Source organism: Oncorhynchus gorbuscha, linkage group LG25, assembly GCF_021184085.1.
Source record: "Oncorhynchus gorbuscha isolate QuinsamMale2020 ecotype Even-year linkage group LG25, OgorEven_v1.0, whole genome shotgun sequence".
NCBI classification, from domain to species: Eukaryota; Metazoa; Chordata; class Actinopteri; order Salmoniformes; family Salmonidae; genus Oncorhynchus; species Oncorhynchus gorbuscha.
The window spans coordinates 9,179,420-9,202,292 of NC_060197.1; the positions used below are offsets into that span (position 1 = coordinate 9,179,420).

General features: G+C 46.4%; 1 long non-coding RNA gene across 1 annotated transcript; it reads right to left on the reverse strand.

The window, feature by feature from the left end:
* Nucleotides 1-11,674: 11,674 nt before the first annotated feature.
* On the reverse strand, nucleotides 11,675-12,554 carry LOC124014105. The gene is made up of 3 exons (XR_006834967.1): nucleotides 12,372-12,554; nucleotides 11,849-11,928; nucleotides 11,675-11,710 (listed from the first exon to the last, which is right to left on the reverse strand). It is a non-coding gene; the product is annotated as an uncharacterized LOC124014105 (long non-coding RNA).
* Between the last annotated feature and the right edge of the window lie 10,319 nt (nucleotides 12,555-22,873).

Sequence of the window (22,873 nt, forward strand, 5' to 3'; positions counted from 1 at the left end):
AGAGCGAAAGCCAGTGAGAGACAGGAACACAGCGAGACAGAAACCGAGCGCAATACAGAGAAATAAGAGCTCGGTCTCTCTCTTTCAGCCTCCCGACCCAACCGTCTCCACCACCACCACACGCCACCAGGAAATCTACCTGACAGTTGCCATGGTGACACTGGTGCAGGCGGAAGGCTGTCTTAATTGGAGGGCTTTCGCCCTGGCCCCCCCTTCTCCTCTCTTTTCCTCTCCTCTCTCCTCCTCTCCTCTCTTTTCCTCTCCTCTCTCCTCCTCTCCTCTCTTTTCCTTTCCTCTCTCCCCCTCATCCCAGCGCAAGTCTTATTCTCAAAGACATTATTCCATTTCTCTATAGACTCCTGAAGACAGGTTCACTATTTACACTGTTGTTGTTCGTTTAGGGGCGCCGGGATGAGACGACTGGACCAAGAGAGGTTGAGAAGAGGACCAAGAGGAGAGAGGGAGGAATGGGGGTGAGTGTTTAAGGAGGGTGGGAGGGGAGGGGTGTATTTGTATGTGTGTGGGGTGGGTATATGTGCACGTGTGCGCATGCGTGTGTTAGTACATACGCAGGTGCAAATATGCTTCCTTGTTTGCGTGTGTCTCGAAGTCCGTTCATTTCTTTGCGTAACCTACTAATAAATTCCCTTTACCCTCCTGTCTCCTTGCGCTTCCTGTAGTTGAGAGGGAAGAAAAAGTAGCTGAAAAATAATCCGCAAAACTTTCCTCCTTTGACTGTCTCTCACATCTCTCTGTTCAATAAAATTAACGATGATTTTTAACACTTCTCAGAAGTCATCTGATGTAGCAAAAAACCCTGTGAGCAAAACAACAGTCTGAAAATAGCCTGCTATTTGCATGAGTGTTAATAGTACTCTGTGTGTGCTTGAACAGAGTCTAGGGGTATTTGTGTATGATATTATTAGATTATCTTTGATATGAGTGCGGGTCTGATGGTTTAATAAACTGAATTAGCATGCTGGCTGTTATGAGCCTGTGTGTGTTTACAGAAGAGGGTGTGTGTGTTTGTTTTTGTGTTTATTTCACTCATGTACTGAAGTGGGACGGACATTGTGTGTGTGTGTGTGTGTGTGTGTGTGTGTGTGTGTGTGTGTGTGTGTGTGTGTGTGTGTGTGTGTGTGTGTGTGTGTGTGTGTGTGTGTGTGTGTGTGTGTGTGTGTGTGTGTGTGTGTTTGGTGTGTTACTGGTCGGAGCTGTCAGTTTGATGGGAGTTCAAGAGTGACATTCATAACGTCCTCCCAAATAACTATTACAACCATGGAATGAGACACACACACACACACACACACACACACACACACACACACACACACACACACACACACACACACACACACACACACACACACACACACACACACACACACACACACACACACACACACACACACACACACACACACACACACACACACACACACACACACACACACACACTCAGATTCTCAGGTGGACCTCTGAAGTCATTTGTGACCAGACAGACAGCAACACAGGGCATGTGAGGCAATGCCAAAATCAAAGACTAACCTAAGTGATACATTCTCTGCAGGCCGTGTGTGTCTGCAGTTTGTAATATTTCTAAGGGAGTCATCTATTGTATATGAGGACAGTATTTTATCTGTCTAGTGGTTTATGTTTTATATATATATATAGTGAGTTACCATTGTATAGGGGTGTGTCTCTGTGTTTGCTTAAGAGTGTGTGACACTGTGTGTGTGCATATGTGTGCGTGTGTGTGTGTGTGTACTGGCTATTCCTCCCAGACCAACAGCCCCAGTCTGATCCAGGAGTCTTTTGTCTCTTTTCAAGGTTTACAACACTCTGTCACTGCTCTATCGATCGCCCCCCCGGCACAGTAAAGCAGATGGGATGCTGAGAGTCCGTGTGTGTGATGTAATTCAGAGTTATTCCGTCCCTTACAGGTTCATCATATCATCACAATGCACAGTGCACCAGACAGTAGTACCGCAAGCAATGACACTGACACTCACTCTGAACGCAAACATACCCTGTTGACTGTACAACATATACACCGTCATACATACTAGTGGAGAAAACACAATGAATTACTCAATCAGAGGAAGTAAAGTGAAGGAGACGAGGGAAGACATTCTAAAGCTATGTTAAACAAAGAACAGACAACAGAGAAACTCAACCCCACAGACAGCAGCTGTCCTGGCCTGCGCATGCGCATGCACACACACCCCCCAACACCCCCCTCCCCACACACACCTTATCCCCCTCCCTCCTACAGCCAAACCCTGCAGATCGACTTTTTCCCCAGACACTTTCCCTAATCCGGCTGATTTGATAAGGAATCTCATTTCTGCTGCGAGGCCACACTGAAAGCATTCCGACAGGTCTGACTCCACTTCACACACCAGTGTCAATGCTATCTCCCATCGCTCAGGGCAACCAGACAGGAAATAAAGCATTGCTGGGGCTGGTGCCACGGTAGCCGTGGTCTTTGCAGAGGCATATCTTGGGGGGGCCTTCATGTGAAGTGATCTGCAGGGCCAAGCCGATCGATTCTTATCGACACAGGTGGTAATTACATTTCATGTAATGAGCTTTCACCGCTAATCCACCTGGCCCTGGAGGGATGGAAAGAAGGGGGTATAGAAAGAAGGGGGATAGAAAGAAGGGGAATAGAAAGAAGGGGGATAGAAAGAAGGGGGATAGAAAGAAGGGGGATAGAAAGAAGGGGGATAGAAAGAAGGGGGATAGAAAGAAGGGGGATAGAAAGAAGGGGGATAGAAAAAATGGGGATAGAAAGAAGGGGGATAGAAATAAGGGGGATAGAAATAAGGGGGATAGAAAGAAGGGGGATAGAAAGAAGGGGGATAGAAATAAGGGGGATAGAAATAAGGGGGATAGAAAGAAGGGGGATAGAAATAAGGGGGATAGAAATAAGGGGGATAGAAAGAAGGGGGATAGAAAGAAGGGGATAGAAATAAGGGGGAAATAGGGGGATAGAAAGAAGGGGGATAGAAAGAAGGGGGATAGAAAGAAGGGGGATAGAAAGAAGGGGGATAGAAAGAAGGGGATAGAAAGAAGGGGGATAGAAAGAAGGGGGATAGAAAGAAGGGGGATAGAAAGAAGGGGGATAGAAATAAGGGGGATAGAAATAAGGGGGATAGAAAGAAGGGGGATAGAAAGAAGGGGGATAGAAAGAAGGGGGATAGAAAGAAGGGGATAGAAAGAAGGGGGATAGAAAGAAGGGGGATAGAAAGAAGGGGGATAGAAAGAAGGGGGATAGAAAGAAGGGGGATAGAAAGAAGGGGGATAGAAAGAAGGGGGATAGAAAAAATGGGGATAGAAAGAAGGGGGATAGAAATAAGGGGGATAGAAATAAGGGGGATAGAAAGAAGGGGGATAGAAAGAAGGGGGATAGAAATAAGGGGGATAGAAATAAGGGGGATAGAAATAAGGGGATAGAAAGAAGGGGGATAGAAATAAGGGGGATAGAAATAAGGGGGATAGAAAGAAGGGGATAGAAAGAAGGGGGATAGAAATAAGGGGGATAGAAATAAGGGGGATAGAAAGAAGGGGGATAGAAAGAAGGGGGATAGAAAGAAGGGGGATAGAAAGAAGGGGGATAGAAAGAAGGGGGATAGAAAGAAGGGGGATAGAGAGAAGGGGATATAAATAAGGGGGATAGAAATAAGGGGGATAGAAATAAGGGGGATAGAAAGAAGGGGGATAGAAAGAAGGGGGATAGAAATAAGGGGGATAGAAAGAAGGGGGATAGAAAGAAGGGGGATAGAAAGAAGGGGGATAGAAAAAAAGGGGGATAGAAAGAAGGGGGATAGAAAGAAGGTGGATAGAAGGAAGGGGGATAGAAATAAGGGGGATAGAAAAAAAGGGGGATAGAAAGAAGGGGGATAGAAAGAAGGGGGATAGAAAGAAGGGGGATAGAAAGAAGGGGGATAGAAAAAAGGGGGATAGAAAGAAGGGGGATAGAAAGACGGGGGATAGAAAGAAGGGGGATAGAGAGAAGGGGGATAGAAAGAAGGGGGATAGAAAGAAGGGGGATAGAAAGAAGGGGGATAGAGAGAAGGGGGATAGAAAGAAGGGGGATAGAAAGAAGGGGGATAGAAAAAAAGGTGATAGAAAGAAGGGGGATAGAAAGAAGGGGGAATAGAAAGAATGGGGATGGAAAGAAATGGAGAGAAAGAGAGAGAGAGAGAGAGAGAGAAATTGACAGTATGGAGGGAGGGAGGGTGAGGTGGACAGTGAAAGACAGGGACAGAGGATAGCTGTATAGTAGAAAAGGGTAGAAGGTAAGAAAGAGAAAGAAAGACTTAAAGGTGGTGTCATTCTGGCAGAGAGAGAGAGAGAGAAGCAGAAGAACTGAGATGCTTGTCTTCCTCTCGGTATGTAATTCGTTCCCACGGGAACGGCATAGCTGCCTAGCCATTGCTACCTGACAGCTCTTCACGCTCCTCTCTGCCTCAGCCCCAAAAATACTCCCGCTACCGTTCACACACACTCTGTCTCACGCACACGTCACACCCTTCCAAATCCCGCAAAGCCCCCAGTCCAAAGCCCTTGTCTGTAACCCACGGCAACACGCTCAGTGACCAGAGCAGGTGGGCAGACCATAATGACATGGTCCTCAAACTAGCTACAGTCAGGCTTTATGGTCATTCACCATTTTATTTGACAGTTAGTCAGTGTTCTATAGTGGAATTCTACAGGTTTGTGAAACGTCTTTAGTCCATAGTGGTGTCACCCATTAGAAGGCCGGGGGGTAAGGTCAATGTGATGGCTCCGGACAGTTTAACACAACCACACTTAACCCTGAACCAAGACGCAGACATTAATTTACTGAAACTGAATTACATGCAAATCCCCCCCAGCTTTTCCTCTCCTCTTCCCCTCTGCCTCTCCCTTTCCTCCTCTCATCCTCTGATTTCTGCATTTTCCCTGCCCTGAGGAGTGTCAAAATGTTAATTTCCTTTAAATTACTTGCCATTACAGTTCAGATAAGACCGCTCTGAAAGAAAATAGTTTTCCTCCTGAAGTACAGAGAGAGAGAGAGAGAGAGAGAGAGAGAGAGAGAGAGAGAGAGAGAGAGAGAGAGAGAGAGAGAGAGAGAGAGAGAGAGAGAGAGAGAGAGAGAGAGAGAGAGAGAGAGAGAGAAAGAGAGAAAGAGAGCTGGAAGTGAAAGCTTATTTTCTCCCAGACTCCCCCAGCTAAACCTTTCTTCTTCTCAGAGTGCATAGTCTCCTCTTGGTGTAGAAGACTCTTTCTACTGGCTAATGGAGCTGAGCAGAAAGGCCAACATCTCCAGCATTTATCCTCTAATTAGACCATAACGGCCGTCTTTTAAAGAACAGAACTAACTCCAAATGTCTGTTTCTTTGAGATCGACTGACTAGTAACTGACTGAAGCTTTGAGTCTGTGTGTGTGTGTGTGTGTGTGTGTGTGTGTGTGTGTGTGTGTGTGCGTGCGTGCGTGCGTGCGTGCGTGCGTGCGTGCGTGCGTGCGTGCGTGCGTGCGTGCGTGCGTGTGTGTGTGTGTGTGTGTGTGTGCGTGCGTGTGTATGTTAGACAGGTGAATGTGGATGGTGAAGACTGGTTAGTGGTCTATAGCGATGCATTTGTGTGAGAGTGGGTGGGATGTGTTCTGTGTGTGTGTGTATATGTGTGTGTGTGGTGTCATTATATGTGTGTGTGGGACCTACCTGTCATCTCACCTAAGCTGTATTTTCATTGGCTGTGTGGCTCGGGTGGGCGGTGGCTGGCGGTGCGTGTGACAAAGGGACGTCACTGGAGATTGATGGGTGCAGCGTGGGCGTCGTCTATCGCCTCACCAAGGGACACGGCGTCCAATCAACTGTGAGAACAGAAAGCGGGGGCGATTAATTACAAATGTTCCTGTCTGAAACATATGGTTTCTAGTGTGTGTGATGGAGAGAGGGAGTGAGGGAGGGAGGGAGTGAGGGAGGGAGGGAGGAACAGAGGAGGGAGAGATACAGAGAGAGAGAGATGAGGGTGAGAGATAAAGTCAGACAGAGGCCATGTTACTTTACAATTTACTTTGTGTGGAAAGTATACCGTTACATTTGACTAGCTGCAGTGCATTTGGAAAGTATTCAGACCCCTTGACTTTTTCCACATTTTGTTACGTTACAGCCTTATTCTAAAATATATTAAATTGTTACATTGGATCTTTTTTTAATATCCTCAAACTACACACAATACCCCATAAAAAAAAAGCAAAAACTGTTTTTGGTAGTAGTATGAGTTGGGAATATGCCGGTTCATTGTTTAGCTAGCTAGCTACATGTCTAAACAAAAGACTCCACCTCGGCCGGATTATTACATGACCCATCAAATTAGCCAGGTGTGTCTGAGTGGGGATTACAGCCATCTATCGTCTTTCATGAACATGTGTGCATGTCTAGACAATAGTGACCCATCCACTTAGCTAGATGTGGCTGAGGGGTGGTTATAGCATTTTCTTCACATGACCCATCAATTTAGACAATAATGGTAATATATTTATAAAGTATTTTATCTGAGCACTTTCTGTTGTTGATACTATGTAAGTAACCACTTCACAGTACTGTTTATACATTCTGTATGCTGTGCATGTGATGAATAAACGTAGATTTCATTTGATATAGCGTGTGTTTACCACATGGCCTCGCATGTGAATCCTTAAAGAGATGGGTGGGGCTAAGGCTTAAGAGGGTGTGAACCGTGCTGAATGGGTGTGGACAAAGAAGAGCTCTCCAGTAGGTGTAGCAAATTATTCAAGAGCCATTTTCTCAAAAGTGGGGTTTCTCAAAACTTGATCAACTTCCAAAGCAGAATGACTTTCCCATTGTTCCTCAACTGCGGTCTATGATATACCATTTTCTAGCTCTGAGTCTCTACTTTGAGAGAGAGAGAGAGAGAGACAAAGAGAGAGAGAGAGACAAACATCCGGAAAATGAGCATGTTAAAGTACTGTAGATCCACTGCAATATAAAACTCTACAGAATCAGCACAGTAACTAAGGTATCCGTTAAATGGTGGTCCTTCTGTAGCTCAGTTGGTAGAGCATGGTGCTTGTAACGCCAGGGTAGTGGGTTCGATCCCCGGGACCACCCATACGTAGAATGTATGCACACATGACTGTAAGTCGCTTTGGATAAAAGCGTCTGCTAAATGGCATATATATATTATATTAAATCACAAACTACATGATCCTGTATGACTTGGAGAACATTTATCCGTTTGCGTTTGTGTTCCACATTCACGTGCTGACGCTGTCAAGCATCCGTGTGTGAGTGTGTGAGCATGCACTTCTCAGTGTGTGTAGGCGCTGTAGAATGGACTGGAAATAGCCATGTTAACCTAGCCCTGACACACACTCACACTAACCAGCTTTCATTACCACACTGGCACACAGCATCGGTCAGAGAGGACGGCAGACATACTCATTAAAACACAGGAAATAGAATGCATGCCAACATAAATTCATCATCAATTATTTTAAACTGTACACACAGAAAATGAAGACAGACACCCGTACACATACAGGAGGCACAACCACACGCTCACGCACTGCCATACACACGCACGTCTGTGCTAGCATGCTGAAGACGAGTGATCGCATCAATAAGAGGACGTGGTCAAGGGCCAGCCAATAACCTTGGTTAATCCAATCTCCCAAACTAATAAAACCATCAACACAAACACCTTACAGTATGTAACATAGACCATTATACATCACACATATCCACTGGTCTACAGCCTGCTGCTTCTACTGACCAGTCAATACACGTATTACCTACACGTTACTCTATTATGTATGTAACAGGCTGAGCTGTCTCAGGACAACACCTGGTGAAAAGTGAAAACAATCTCACACTTAACCCCCCCCACACACACACACACAAACCTCACACCTTTAACATTGAACGGCATGAGACACAGAGTAACACCATGCAGACGAGGATCTTGTGTCTGTTGTACACGTGCCGTTAGTTCCGTCATTGTCCGCTGTGTTCCGCTGTGTTCCACTGTGTTTTCCAATGTGTTCCGCTGTGTTCCGCTGTGTTTTCCACTGTGTTCCACTGTGTTCCGCTGTGTTCCGCTGTGTTCCAATGTGTTTTCCACTGTGTTCCACTGTGTTCCGCTGTGTTCCACTGTGTTTTCCACTGTGTTCTGCTGTGTTCCGCTGTGTTCCACTGTGTTTTCCACTGTGTTCCACTGTGTTTTCCACTGTGTTCCGCTGTGTTCTGCTATGTTCCACTGTGTGTTCCACTGTGTTTTCCACTGTGTTCCGCTGTGTTTTCCACTGTGTTCCACTGTGTTTTCCACTGTGTTTCGCTGTTTTCCGCTGTGTTCCACTGTGTTTTCCACTGTGTTCCGCTGTGTTCCGCTGTGTTCTGCTGTGTTCCACTGTGTGTTCCACTGTGTTCCACTGTGTTTTCCACTGTGTTCCCTTCTGTATTTTTCTCTGCAGTGATTTCACCTAAATAATGGCCTAGTAGGTCTTTGTTTCCTGTGTCTACAGCCAGTAACAAGAGTCTGGGGTATCATACAGCAGATAAAAACATGCTCAGTCTGTTAGTTTGGAGCAAATGACTAATCAATATAGACTTTAGTTATGTCTAACTTTAACATCCCTCCATTGATCTGGTTACAGAACAAGTAGTGGACAGTGTCTCCCTCCCTGTACGTACAATAACACAGCTCTGCTGATGTGTGTAGAAAATACAGGCCTGAAGTCCAGTGCACAATTCATCCCACATACTGTAGACACTTTCAGTAATGCTGTTCTACTCAACCACATTGCTTACACCTGTCCTCAGATCTAAAATGACCCACAATAAGTATATATGGGTCTTTCTATAAATAACGGGGACAATGTGTAACATTGGGATAAACATAAAATACATTTTTTAAACAAAAATACAAATGGTTTTTCAACATTTCCATGTAAAGGGCTACTTAGAGGAATACTGTACATGCAAAATGGTCCATAACTCCACCCTATACGACAACATAGACAGACATTGGAAAGTGGAATTCAAGGAATTTCAGGGACTTTTTCAACCACTGAATTTGAATTTTCAAGGACCTCAATGTTATACAATTGTATAATTTATATAACTGTACATAAAGGGCCCAATATAGAACCTCCCCTCCACATAAAAAGCACGCAAATAGTGTTTTAAAAAAGTAGGCCATTACCAGTAAGAATAATATATTTTTTAGGCCTTGCCAATGCATTTCTATTCCAATTATTACTACATTTTAAAATATGTGAATATAATGTGGACTTGCCTGATAAAATAAATTGGATGCATGGAGATTTTTCTGAAGCCGATGTGGCCAACGCAGCCACACATAATAAAGCCATGAATAGCAGTAGCATTAAGCTCACCATTTGAATCTCACCATGGCTGTTTTTTAAAATAAAAACCAGGTTCCTTTTGTAATGGAAGGCCTTGTATAGAAAGCCCAGTTGAAGCCAGCATTAGACGTTGTCGTCCTCATCATAACCCCACGTGGTGTAACCGCCCCTTGTATTGTTTAAAAATGTAGGTACAACATGGAAACCCAAATATATTTGTCACTGTAACAATGTGTGCTTGTATTGTTTAAAAATGTTAGGTACAACATGGAAACCCAAATAAAGGGAGTATTTGTCACTGTAACAATGTTGAAGTGCTGAGAGTTTTTCAACCACTCCACACATTTCTTGTCAACAAACTATAGTTTTAGAAGTAAGTCATTTTTACAACATTTGTTTACAGACAGATGATTTCACTTATAATTCACTGTATCACAATTCTAGTGGGTCAGAAGTTTACATACACTAAGTTGACTGTGCCCTTAAAAAGCTTGGAAAATTCCAGAAAACGATGTCAGGGCTTTAGAAGCTTCTGATAGGCTAATTGACAACAATTGAGTCAATTGGAGGTGTACATGTGGATGTATTTCAAGGCCTACCTTGGAAACCCAGTGCCTCTTGGCTTGACATCATGGGAAAATCAAAAGAAATCAGCCAAGACCTCAGAAAAAAAATGTAGACCTCCACAAGTCTGGTTCATCCTTGGGAGCAATTTCCAAACACCTGAAGGTACCTCGTTCATCAATACAAACAATAGTAAGCAAGTATAAACACCATGGGACCCCCAGCCGTCATACCGCTCAGAAAGGAGACGCTTTCTGTCTCCTAGAGATGAACATAATTTGGTGTGAAAAGTGCACGTCAATCCCAGAACAGCAAAGGACCCTGTGAAGATGCTAGAGGAAACAGGTACAAAAGTATCTACATCCACAGTAAAACAAGCCCTATATCGATATAACCTGAAAGGCCAATCAGCAAGGAAGAAGCCACTGCTACAAAACATCCATAAAAAAGTCAGACTACAGTTTGCAACTTCATATGGGGACAAAGATCATACTTTTTAGAGAAATGTCCTCTGATCTAATGAAACAAAAATAGAACTGTTTGGCCATAATGACCATCGTTATGTTTGGAGGAAAAAGGGCGAGGCGTGCAAGCCGAAGAACACCATCCCAAGCACGGGTGTCACACAGCCTGGAGTGGTGGGTGCAGAGTCAAGTGCAGAGAGCAGAGGATAATGGGGGGAAACCAGACTTTATTGTGGCATCCAACACAAACGCCTAAAACAGGCAAATATTTAAAAAAGTGTCCAACCCAGAACAGGGCACAAACAGACAGGGAAAACTAACAGAAAACAAGCCCGCACAGAAACAGGCGGGCCTAACAGGCTTAAATGGTCCTGGATCAAAACTAAAACAAGAGACATGTGCAACCAATAAGACATAACAAACAGAAAACGAAAAGAGGATCAGTGGCAGCCAGTAGACCGGCGACGACGACCTCCGAACGCCGCACGAACAGGCAGGGGAGCCACCGTCGGTGGGAGTCGTGACAACGGGGGTGGAAGCATCATGTTGTGGGGGTGCTTTGCTGCAGGAGGGACTGGTGGACTTCACAAAATAGATGTCATCATGAGGGAGGGAAAATGATGTGGATATATCGAAGCAAGCTCTGTCAGGAGGAATGGGCCAAAGTGGGAAGCTTGTGGAAGGCAACCCGAAACGTTTGACCCAAGTTAAACAATTTAAAGGCAATGCTATCAAATACTATTTGAGTGAATGTAAACTTCTGACCCACTGGGAATGTAATGAAATAAATAAAAGCTGAAATAAATCACTCTCAACTATTATTCTGACATTTCATATTCTTAAAATAAAGTGGTGATCCTAACTGACAGGGAATTTTTGATAGGATTAAATGTCAGGAATTGTGAAAAACGGAGTTTAAATGTAGTTGGCTAAGGTGTATGTAAACTTCCGACTTCAACTGTATATAGGGAAGGTAATCAGGGATGTGATGGAGTCCAGGTGAATCTGATGATGAGCTAGTGCGCATAGAGATGGTGACAGGTGTGCGCCATAGTGAGCAGCCTGGTGACCTAGAGGCCAGAGAGGGACTGTCATGATATTTCATTACCATATTGTGAATAAGCCCACTAGGCTATATAATTTGATGTCATTGTATCCATAATAATTCATAGGAATAGCATTGGGTGTTGCACAATAGTATATCCTACACAATTGCGCACAGTAGACTCCGTGTCCAATCCGGGCCACAAAAACATAAACTCATTACCTTGATGCTTTCTGTGTTGAATCTTACAAGACCCTGCTGGAAATCAAGCAGAGAACAACAAATTATCAACACCAATTTTCTAGAGATATTAGATCCAATGTGGATCCAGGCACAATGGTCTTCACCGGTGTAAGGAATGAGAATCCAAAATATCCTAGACATTTCCTCACTTACACCTTCTTTCCAGCGCTTGACTTTGAAGACGTGGCGGGACACACTCAGAATACGATGTATCACACGCTTCAACGGGCCTCCTACCGTAAGAGGTAACAAACATTACTGCACATACCAGGTGAGGAAAAACACTACAGACACTACAAAAACTTGGAACGATCCAATCTGAGCCAGACAGACAGGAAAAAGTGGTTGAAAAACTTCATCAAAGTTGTAAAGTAGGATTCAGATGGTAGAGCACACAGACTCATAAAAAACACATCTGGGAAGTGGCCATTTTTAAATATTCTGGACCTTTTTTCCCAGAACTTGGGCTGTTGTTGCATGGAAAGGCAACAGAACATTCTGTAAATCCTTCCTGGATCAGATGATAATGTCTGAAAACATCAAGGCGTAATTAAATAGCTTAAGCTTAAGGCACCCAACAAGTATTATGATAAATTATTGAAGAGCCACGTTAATGACAGTATCGATTTAGGTTCTAAGTGTCCAGGTAAGGTAACTTTAGAAGCATTTGATTTACCAAATGTGTGCCAATGAAAACAGTGTTCACCCCGTAACATAAGGAGACGCGAAATGTTATGTAGTTCCACTGCATTTCTGAGATCTCCACACAAAGAACTGTCAGACAGCTCGATCCAGGATAACAGTTCAAGGTCTATTTCATTTGATTTAACTGTCACTTCTACTCCCGCTCCCCTCTGACAGTCGCCGTCGCCGGTCTACTAACCACAGGTCCTGGCAACCCATCTTTATGCACACCTGGCAGCCCTCATTACACACACCTGGCAGCCCTCATTACACACACCTGGCAGCCCTCATTACACACACCTGCGTCTCATCATCAGTCCCGCCTGGACTTCATTACTCCCTTGATTACTCACCCTTTATATAGTACAGTTAGTAGTCATCAGGGAGTATTGTTTGTGGTTCCATAACAGATGCTGCTCTTGTTTTCTATCGGTCCGTGTTCATTATTTTGAAACTCACAACTGTACTAGTTTCCTGCCGCCCTGCGCCTACGTTACATAAACTGATGAATGCTTAACTTCTGATATATAACGTCAACTGACTCTGCCATAAATGCAAGGACAGAGACGTTATGTTTCATGTCACACGATTTTGGACAAATCCGACAAGACAGCAAATATTTACCATAGGTTTTTAATGAAATGACATGAAATGACATGAAAAAAAACAACATTATTATCAATGACTTGCCAACAGCTGTAACAGGTTTTCCAGTGTAGTTTCTAGAAAGAGCATATACAGAGTACTGTAGCTGTACAGGAGCAGACATTAGGTTCCCAGGTATATTCACAGTTCCAGCCAGTCAGACACAGTCTCCATCCTGATAGAGGACACACAGCACATCATGCCTGTCCACAGCTAAAATACTACTCTGGCTTTATCAATAAGTGGCCATCTAATCATCCCCCAGTTCAATTTGAACTGAATATAGCCCTGCCCACCCACCGCAAAAACAGCTTAGCACTGGGCAGCCAGGCGAAAAATGGCTGCTACCACACCCATCACCTAGGAATGAGATGAGCTAGCAACCAATATTTTGTCTGTTTTCAGGGATGGAGTGGGGGTCGATGAGATTGTTGTTGAATATGACCCCCTCTATTATTAACAGGGTAGGATAGACATTGAGAGATGGGACCAACCCAAGCAATAGGAGAAATACAAATTTCTCCAAGATATTTTCAGTATCTGTGGATATGAAATCAAATCAAAACCCAATCAAATTGTATTTGTCACATGCGCTGAATACGACAGGTGTAGACCTTACCGGGAAATGCTTACTTACAAGCCCCTAACCAACAATGCAGATAAAAAAATATATAGATAAGAAAATGTCTCCATGTGTTCCTTGAAATGTAACAAAAATATTTCCTCAAATTGATGTGGCTCTTAGAGTGGGCAAGCCATTAGAGTGACTCTTAGAGTGGGCAAGCCATTAGTGTCATGTTTTGTCATTAATTATCATGTCTTGTCCCTGTGCTTCCCCTTCTATTCGTTTCCCTCTGCTGGTCTTATTAGGTTCTTTCCCTCTTTCTATCCCTCTCTCTCCCCCTCCCTCTCTCACTCTCTCGCTCTCTCTTCTCTCTATCGTTCCGTTCCTGCTCCCAGCTGTTCCTATTCCCCTAATCATCATTTAGTCTTCCCACACCTGTTCCCGATCCTTTTCCCTGATTAGAGTCCCTATTTCTCTCCTTGTTTTCCGTTCCTGCCCTGTCGGATCCTCATCTATAATTCACCGTGCTGTGTCTATGTTTTGCCCTGTCGTGTCGTGTTTCCCTCAGATGCTGCGTGGTGAGCAGGTGTCTGAGTCTGCTAGGTTCAAGTGCCTTCCCGAGGCAACCTGCAGTTCTCGATCAAGTCTCCAGTCTGTTCTCGTCTTTACGAGTAGTATTATGCTTTTTGTTTTGTAAAGTTTCTTACTGGATTAAAGACTCTGTTTTCGCTAAGTCGCTTTTGGGTCCTCATTCACCTGCATGACAGAAGGATCCGACCAAGGAATGGACCCAGCGACTACAGACGCTCGTAACACTGCCGTCGAGATCCAAGGAGCCATGCTCGGCAGACACGAGCAGGAATTGTCTGCTGCTCGCCATGCCGTGGAGAACCTGGCCGCTCAGGTTTCCGACCTCTCTGGACAGTTCCAGAGTCTTCGTCTCGTGCCACCTGTTACTTCCTGGCCTGCCGAGCCTCCAGAACCTAGGGTTAATAACCCACCTTGCTACTCCGGGCAGCCCACTGAGTGCCGCTCCTTTCTCACCCAGTGTGAGATTGTGTTCTCTCTCCAACCCAACACATACTCTAGAGAGAGAGCTCGGGTTGCTTACGTCATTTCACTCCTTACTGGCCGGGCCCGAGAGTGGGGCACAGCTATCTGGGAGGCAAGGGCTGATTGTTCTAACAATTACCAGAACTTTAAAGAGGAGATGATTCGGGTTTTTGACCGTTCAGTTTTTGGTGGGGAGGCTTCTAGGGCCCTGGCTTCCCTATGCCAAGGTGATCGATCCATAACGGATTACTCTATAGAGTTTCGTACTCTTGCTGCCTCTAGTGACTGGAACGAGCCGGCGCTGCTCGCTCGTTTTCTGGAGGGACTCCACACAGTGGTCAAAGATGAGATTCTCTCTCGGGAGGTTCCTTCCAGTGTGGACTCTTTGATTGCTCTCGCCATCCGCATAGAACGACGGGTAGATCTTCGTCACCAGGCTCGTGGAAGAGAGCTCGCATCAACGGTGTTTCCCTGCTCCGCATCGCAACCATCTCCCTCCTCTGGCTCTGAGACTGAGCCCATGCAGCTGGGAGGGATTCGCATCTCGACTAAGGAGAGGGAACGGAGGATCACCAACCGCCTGTGCCTCTATTGCGGATTTGATGGACATTTTGTTAATTCATGTCCAGTAAGAGGCCAGAGCCCATCAGTAAGCGGAGGGCTACTGGTGAGCGCTACTACTCAGGTCTCTTCATCTAGATCCTGTACTACTATGTCGGTCCATCTACGCTGGACCGGTTCGGGTGCTACATGCAGTGCCTTGATTGACTCTGGGGCTGAGGGTTGTTTCATGGACGAAGCATGGGTTCGGAAACATAACATTCCTTTCAGACAGTTAGACAAGCCTACGCCCATGTTTGCCTTAGATGGTAGTCATCTTCCCAGTATCAGATTTGAGACACTACCTTTAACTCTCACAGTATCTGGTAACCACAGTGAGACTATTTCTTTTTTGATTTTTCGTTCACCTTTCACACCTGTTGTTTTGGGTCATCCCTGGCTAGTATGTCATAATCCTTCTATTAATTGGTCTTGTAATTCTATCCTATCCTGGAACGTATCTTGTCATGTGAAGTGCTTAATGTCTGCCATCCCTCCCATTTCTTCTGTCCCCACTTCTCAGGAGGAACCTGGCGATTTGACAGGAGTGCCGGAGGAATATCATGATCTGCGCACGGTCTTCAGTCGGTCCCGAGCCAACTCCCTTCCTCCTCACCGGTCGTATGATTGTAGTATTGATCTCCTTCCGGGGACCACTCCTCCTCGGGGTAGACTATACTCTCTGTCGGCTCCCGAACGTAAGGCTCTCGAGGATTATTTATCTGTGTCTCTTGACGCCGGTACCATAGTGCCTTCTTCCTCTCCGGCCGGGGCGGGGTTCTTTTTGTTAAGAAGAAGGACGGTACTCTGCGCCCCTGCGTGGATTATCGAGGCTGAATGACATAACGGTTAAGAATCGTTATCCGCTTCCCCTTATGTCATCAGCCTTCGAGATTCTGCAGGGAGCCAGGTGCTTTACTAAGTTGGACCTCCGTAACGCTTACCATCTCGTGCGCATCAGAGAGGGGGACGAGTGGAAAACGGCGTTTAACACTCCGTTAGGGCATTTTGAGTACCGGGTTCTGCCGTTTGGTCTCGCCAATGCGCCAGCTGTTTTTCAGGCATTAGTTAATGATGTTCTGAGAGACATGCTGAACATCTTTGTTTTTGTCTATCTTGACGATATCCTGATTTTTTCACCGTCACTCGAGATTCATGTTCAGCACGTTCGACGTGTTCTACAGCGCCTTTTAGAGAATTGTCTCTACGTAAAGGCTGAGAAGTGCTCTTTTCATGTCTCCTCCGTTACTTTTCTCGGTTCCGTTATTTCCGCTGAAGGCATTCAGATGGATTCCGCTAAGGTCCAAGCTGTCAGTGATTGGCCCGTTCCAAGGTCACGTGTCGAGTTGCAGCGCTTTTTAGGTTTCGCTAATTTCTATCGGCGTTTCATTCGTAATTTCGGTCAAGTTGCTGCCCCTCTCACAGCTCTTACTTCTGTCAAGACATGTTTTAAGTGGTCCGGTTCCGCCCAGGGAGCTTTTGATCTTCTAAAAGAACGTTTTACGTCCGCTCCTATCCTCGTTACTCCTGACGTCACTAGACAATTCATTGTCGAGGTTGACGCTTCAGAGGTAGGCGTGGGAGCCATTCTATCCCAGCGCTTCCAGTCTGACGATAAGGTTCATCCTTGCGCTTATTTTTCTCATCGCCTGTAGCCATCTGAGCGCAACTATGATGTGGGTAACCGTGAACTGCTCGCCATCCGCTTAGCCCTAGGCGAATGGCGACAGTGGTTGGAGGGGGCGACCGTTCCTTTTGTCGTTTGGACAGACCATAAGAACCTTGAGTACATCCGTTCTGCCAAACGACTTAATGCCCGTCAAGCTCGTTGGGCGTTGTTTTTCGCTCGTTTCGAGTTTGTGATTTCTTACCGTCCGGGTAGCAAGAACACCAAGCCTGATGCCTTATCCCGTCTGTTTAGTTCTTCTGTGGCTTCTACTGATCCCGAGGGGATTCTTCCTTATGGGCGTGTTGTCGGGTTGACAGTCTGGGGAATTGAAAGACAGGTTAAGCAAGCACTCACGCACACTGCGTCGCCGCGCTTGTCCTAGTAACCTCCTTTTCGTTCCTGTTTCCACTCGTCTGGCTGTTCTTCAGTGGGCTCACTCTGCCAAGTTAGCTGGTCATCCCGGTGTTCGAGGCACTCTTGCGTCTATTCGCCAGCGCTTTTGGTGGCCGACTCAGGAGCGTGACACGCGCCGTTTCGTGGCTGCTTGTTCGGACTGCGCGCAGACTAAGTCGGGTAACTCTCCTCCTGCCGGTCGTCTCAGACCGCTCCCATTCCTTCTCGACCATGGTCTCACATCGCCCTAGACTTCATTACCGGTCTGCCTTTGTCTGCGGGGAAGACTGTGATTCTTACGGTTGTCGATAGGTTCTCTAAGGCGGCACATTTCATTCCCCTCGCTAAACTTCCTTCCGCTAAGGAGACGGCACAAATCATTATCGAGAATGTGTTCAGAATTCATGGCCTCCCGTTAGACGCTGTTTCAGACAGAGGCCCGCAATTCACGTCACAGTTTTGGAGGGAGTTCTGTCGTTTGATTGGTGCGTCCGTCAGTCTCTCTTCCGGGTTTCATCCCCAGTCTAACGGTCAAGCAGAGAGGGCCAATCAGACGATTGGTCGCATACTACGCAGCCTTTCTTTCAGAAACCCTGCGTCTTGGGCAGAACAGCTCCCTGGGCAGAATACGCTCACAACTCGCTTCCTTCGTCTGCTACCGGGTTATCTCCGTTTCAGAGTAGTCTGGGTTACCAGCCTCCTCTGTTCTCTTCCCAGCTTGCCGAGTCCAGCGTTCCCTCCGCTCAAGCGTTTGTCCAACGTTGTGAGCGCACCTGGAGGAGGGTGAGGTCTGCACTTTGCCGCTACAGGGCACAGACTGTGAGAGCCGCCAATAAACGCAGGATTAAGAGTCCAAGGTATTGTTGCGGCCAGAGAGTGTGGCTTTCCACTCGCAACCTTCCTCTTACGACAGCTTCTCGTAAGTTGACTCCGCGGTTCATTGGTCCGTTCCGTGTCTCCCAGGTCGTCAATCCTGTCGCTGTGCGACTGCTTCTTCCGCGACATCTTCGTCGCGTCCATCCTGTCTTCCATGTCTCCTGTGTCAAGCCCTTTCTTCGCACCCCGTTCATCTTCCCTCCCCCTCCCGTCCTTGTCGAGAGCGCACCTATTTACAAGGTACATAAGATCATGGACATGCGTTCTCGGGGACGGGGTCACCAATACTTAGTGGATTGGGAGGGTTACGGTCCTGAGGAGAGGAGTTGGGTTCCGTCTCGGGACGTGCTGGACCGTTCACTCATTGATGATTTCCTCCGTTGCCGCCAGGATTCCTCCTCGAGTGCGCCAGGAGGCGCTCGGTGAGTGGGGGGTACTGTCATGTTTTGTCATTAATTATCATGTCTTGTCCCTGTGCTTCCCCTTCTATTCGTTTCCCTCTGCTGGTCTTATTAGGTTCTTTCCCTCTTTCTATCCCTCTCTCTCCCCCTCCCTCTCTCACTCTCTCGCTCTCTCTTCTCTCTATCGTTCCGTTCCTGCTCCCAGCTGTTCCTATTCCCCTAATCATCATTTAGTCTTCCCACACCTGTTCCCGATCCTTTTCCCTGATTAGAGTCCCTATTTCTCTCCTTGTTTTCCGTTCCTGCCCTGTCGGATCCTCATCTATAATTCACCGTGCTGTGTCTATGTTTTGCCCTGTCGTGTCGTGTTTCCCTCAGATGCTGCGTGGTGAGCAGGTGTCTGAGTCTGCTAGGTTCAAGTGCCTTCCCGAGGCAACCTGCAGTTCTCGATCAAGTCTCCAGTCTGTTCTCGTCTTTACGAGTAGTATTATGCTTTTTGTTTTGTAAAGTTTCTTACTGGATTAAAGACTCTGTTTTCGCCAAGTCGCTTTTGGGTCCTCATTCACCTGCATGACAATTAGAGTGACTCTTAGAGTGGGCAAGCCATTAGAGTGACTCTTAGAGTGGGCAAGCCATTAGAGTGACTCTTAGAGTGGGCAAGCCATTCGAGTGACTCTTAGAGTGGGCAAGCCATTCGAGTGACTCTTAGAGTGGGCAAGCCATTAGAGTGACTCTTAGAGTGGGCAAGCCATTCGAGTGACTCTTAGAGTGGGCAAGCCATTAGAGTGACTCTTAGAGTGGGCAAGCCATTAGAGTGACTCTTAGAGTGGGCAAGCCATTAGAGTGACTCTTAGAGTGGGCAAGCCATTCGAGTGACTCTTAGAGTGGGCAAGCCATTAGAGTGACTCTTAGAGTGGGCAAGCCATTAGAGTGACTCTTAGAGTGGGCAAGCCATTAGAGTGACTCTTAGAGTGGGCAAGCCATTAGAGTGACTCTTAGAGTGGGCAAGCCATTAGAGTGACTCTTAGAGTGGGCAAGCCATTAGAGTGACTCTTAGAGTGGGCAAGCCATTAGAGTGACTCTTAGAGTGGGCAAGCAATTAGAGTGACTCTTAGAGTGGGCAAGCCATTAGAGTGACTCTTAGAGTGGGCAAGCCATTCGAGTGACTCTTAGAGTGGGCAAGCCATTAGAGTGACTCTTAGAGTGGGCAAGCCATTAGAGTGACTCTTAGAGTGGGCAAGCCATTCGAGTGACTCTTAGAGTGGGCAAGCCATTAGAGTGACTCTTAGAGTGGGCAAGCCATTAGAGTGACTCTTAGAGTGGGCAAGCCATTAGAGTGACTCTTAGAGTGGGCAAGCCATTAGAGTGACTCTTAGAGTGGGCAAGCCATTAGAGTGACTCTTAGAGTGGGCAAGCCATTAGAGTGACTCTTAGAGTGGGCAAGCCATTAGAGTGACTCTTAGAGTGGGCAAGCCATTAGTGACTCTTAGAGTGGGCAAGCCATTAGAGTGACTCTTAGAGTGGGCAAGCCATTAGAGTGACTCTTAGAGTGGGCAAGCCATTCGAGTGACTCTTAGAGTGGGCAAGCCATTCGAGTGACTCTTAGAGTGGGCAAGCCATTCGAGTGACTCTTAGAGTGGGCAAGCCATTAGAGTGACTCTTAGAGTGGGCAAGCCATTAGAGTGACTCTTAGAGTGGGCAAGCCATTTCGAGTGACTCTTAGAGTGGGCAAGCCATTCGAGTGACTCTTAGAGTGGGCAAGCCATTAGAGTGACTCTTAGAGTGGGCAAGCCATTAGAGTGACTCTTAGAGTGGGCAAGCCATTCGAGTGACTCTTAGAGTGGGCAAGCCATTAGAGTGACTCTTAGAGTGGGCAAGCCATTAGAGTGACTCTTAGAGTGGGCAAGCCATTAGAGTGACTCTTAGAGTGGGCAAGCCATTAGAGTGACTCTTAGAGTGGGCAAGCCATTAGAGTGACTCTTAGAGTGGGCAAGCCATTAGAGTGACTCTTAGAGTGGGCAAGCCATTAGAGTGACTCTTAGAGTGGGCAAGCCATTCGAGTGACTCTTAGAGTGGGCAAGCCATTCGAGTGACTCTTAGAGTGGGCAAGCCATTCACTTTGTACAACATACCCATATTTAAACTTAAGTGTTGCAGCTGTGATATTTTTGAGGAATTAGAAAGACAATGAATGATGCAATATTTTCACGCTAGAGGGAGAGTATTGCGCTTCAAATTAGACAGGTGGCAGAGAAGGGGAATGACGGAGCGGAGGAGAGAAGTAAATCCACAGGAATTTACCACTAATGAGTGGTAGAGGGAGAGGATTCTACTTCTACAGCAGAGAGTGGGAGAAAGAGAGAGAGAGTGAAAGGTGGATATAGTAGAGAAGACTGAGATGAGGAAAGAGAGTGATGGATAGAGATTGGGAGGGATTAGATGAAAAGCAGGTAACAGACATAGACTAGACTGTCAGATAGAGGGAGGTAGAGAGAACAGATGCACTCACACGAAAACACACACACACTTTCTATCGGCTGTCATGCTGGAGGTTAAAGTTCCCCTGAGATGAGCTCTGCTGTGCAATATCCATGCTTCCGGACCAGTGCTCAGCCAATCCCGTGGCCCGATCAAACTGACAGCCAGCGGCAGGTCTCTCCCTCGCTCCACCTGAGTGGCTCTCCCTGCCGGGGCCCAGCGAGGGCCCACAGGCAGACAGGAAGTGTCAGAGCCTGGCCCCGTGCACCACAACCACCAATACTAATCATACACCCTATATCCAAACTAGCCTGCATACTACCGTGTACCTGTCAGACTGGGAATCAAACGACAGAGAGGAGAGAGAGCTGTGGGAGAGTTTAAACTAGGAGAGAGAGGGTGAGATGAGTGAGGGATAGAGGAAGGAAAGTAGGCAGAGATAGAGAGAGACTGTTTGGGGAGAGAGCTGGACAGGAGATGGGGAGAAAGGTGAAAGAGGTAGATAGAGCATTTGAATGAACACTTGCAAGTGGGGGAGAGTAGAAAAAAAACACCAAAGAAGACAGCAGAGAGACAGGAGACATGTCTCACCCGGCTAGTTGATAGAAAGAGGGAACCATGTTCGAGATGAGAACATGTTGTTTTTTATCATGTCAGTGGTTCACCCCTTTCACCCACAAGATTGACACGGGAGCCTTAACATTACATGGTCTGGAATTGATTTCAGAGGCTGTAGAGCCAATTCATTTCCGTCTGTTTGAACTTGAGTGAGGAGTGAGGCTGATAAGCAAGCTATAGAGCCATTAACCTATGGCTATCCCAAGAGAGACCGAAGACCACATTGATTTACAAACTCCTTACATTATTAGCATTGTACATGTGCCCTCTACTACCATAGAGGGCACATGCACATATGCAAGCACTCACACACTCACACTGGCCTACATACTGTGGCTTATCTCCCCTGTGTCCTGAGGTGTTTGTGTTTGTGTTTCCTCTCTTTAGGAGTAACAGGCGAGGTCATCGCGTATTCCCTCTGGAGCGCCGAGTATTGTGCATCGCAGGAGAGAGGCGTTTGATCTAGCGTTGGAAACAGGAACTAAATGTAAACATGCCAAACGCCTGCGCCCCGTGGGAAATCAGCCCTATGAGGACGTGGCGGGACACACTCAGAATACGATGTATCACACGCTTCAACGGGCCTCCTACCGTAAGAGGTAACAAACATTACTGCACATACCAGGTGAGGAAAAACACTACAGACACTACAAAAACTGGGAACGATCCAATCTGAGCCAGACAGACAGGAAAAAGTGGGTGAAAAACTTAATCAAAATTGTAAAGTAGGATTCAGATGGTAGAGCACACAGACTCACACAGACACATCTGGGAAGTGGCCATCTCTAAGTGGGTAGTCATCAGGACCAGTGGTTGCAACCATATATTTGACATTCTAAGTGTTCTGACAAGAGGCTTGTGCACCTGCTTTAACACACACGCAAACACACACACACACACACACACACACACACACACACACACACACACACACACACACACACACACACACACACACACACACACACACACACACACACACACACACACACACACACACACACACACACACACACACACACACACACACACACACACACACACACACACACACACACACACACACACACACACACACTCAGATTCTCAGGTGGACCTCTGAAGTCATTTGTGACCAGACAGACAGCAACACAGGGCATTTGAGGCAATGCCAAAATCAAAGACTAACCTAAGTGATACATTCTCTGCAGGCCGTG